Source organism: Epinephelus moara, chromosome 16 (genome assembly GCF_006386435.1).
Source record: "Epinephelus moara isolate mb chromosome 16, YSFRI_EMoa_1.0, whole genome shotgun sequence".
Taxonomy (NCBI): Eukaryota; Metazoa; Chordata; class Actinopteri; order Perciformes; family Serranidae; genus Epinephelus; species Epinephelus moara.
The window spans coordinates 14,264,630-14,266,408 of NC_065521.1; positions in this window are offsets into that span (position 1 = coordinate 14,264,630).

A 1,779-nucleotide genomic window follows, 5' to 3' on the forward strand; every position below is an offset into this window, starting at 1 on the left:
GTCTCTTCATCAGTACACAAAAATTATCATAAATAAAAAAAAACTCAAACATTGAAGCTTATTTTCCACATGACAAATCCCTTCCAAGTGAATGAAATGAGCTTTGAAAGAGTTTCGAGGGAAAGAGAGCGGACTGAGAAAAAAATGCACAGAAGGATCATAATTAGGGGGAAAAAAGCTTCAAATGTCGGTTCCGCTAGCTTAGACTTCTCCCTCCACCACGTCATGCAATCTGCCTTTCTAATTCCCCTAAGCCCCCCAGGCCAATTTTCTGCTATGCTAGCACTATCCTTCCAAGGAATTGCTTATGTTAATATGGTGGATAAAATACTCTCAGCAATTAAGCAATTAATGTGTCTGAAATTTACTGTTGTTGTTTACTGCCTTTAATTATTGGCATTTTCATGTCTTCTCGACCGAGTCAGACGTGGAATAGCAGTGAAAGCTTCTTTTCTTTTTGTTTGTTTGTTTGTTTGTTTGTTTGTGAGCTTAGAAATTTGTGATTGCTCGAATGGTCTCTCAGTGCAGAAAAAGTAAAAGATTATACAAATACAAAGACAGAAATGGAATTTTATTCATAAATGTTATCTTTTTATCTTTGGGGCTTAGAATTTAATTGACTTCTTATGTACACATATACAGAGAAATCTGGTTTTCAATTTACTATGTCAACTTTTTTGGTGACATGTGTACCACTTTGTAAGATAGCATACATTATGATAGGTTTAAAAGTTTTAATGGCTTAAATAGTGGTTAATTATTCATTTATTAATGTTACATAAATTACATACATTAATAAGAATTAGGGGTGTCCCCGACGAAGAATTTTCATAGTTGAATCTGATTTGACAGATTTTTCCTTTAGCCGACTAATCGTCGAATCATGTTGTTTTCCCCCTCATTGATTAATGAGCTCATTTGTGTCAGTTTCCGCTTCAGAGAAAAGAGCTAAAACACCCAAATAAACAAATTTAATTCTTCAGTTGGCATAATGAGATAATAATAATAAAAGTAAAAGTAAAACAGTTTTCCTTCTTTCTGACTTTAAGTTACTTCATTAATCAACTCAGGTTCATACAAGTTCATCCACATGGAACATGCATCACCGCTCTCAATCTTCGGACAAAAAGTAGCCAAATAAAAAATCAGAGTCTCTCAAGAAAACAGTCAGCGGTGAAATTCGTTTCAAGACACTTCAGGTAAACGAATAACCCTTCAAAAAAGTTTGATTTGAGAGCATATACCTCCTCCAAAGGGTTTGTTTATGCGCTCCGCCACCGTAAATCATCACCACATGATTCCCGAGCGCGGCACCACTGCTGCTCACCGCTCCCTCAGGGGATGGGTCAAATGCAGAGAACAAATTTCACACACTCAGGTGTGTGACAATCAGTGGGACTTTAAAGGGATAGTGCACCCAAAAATGAAAATTCAGCCATTATCTACTCACCCATATGCCAACGGAGGCCCTGGTGAAGTTTTAGAGTCCTCACATCCCTTGCGGAGATCAGCGGGTGGAGCGTCCAAGAACACAAAATTGAATCCACAGAGTACCTCCACACTGCTTATCCGTAGTGATCCAAGTGTGCTGCAGCTGCGACATAAAAAGTTGTTTCAAAAAACGTCATATGAACTCTGTTTTTAGCCTCACTGTAGCCTGTAGCTCTGACTGCTTCTCTGTGCTCCGCGCTCACGTGTGCGCGCGCTCAGGGTGATCTGTGATCTCTGAAGAGCAGCAGTCTCGTCAGTACTGATGTCCAGATTCTCAAGTGCAGGTAT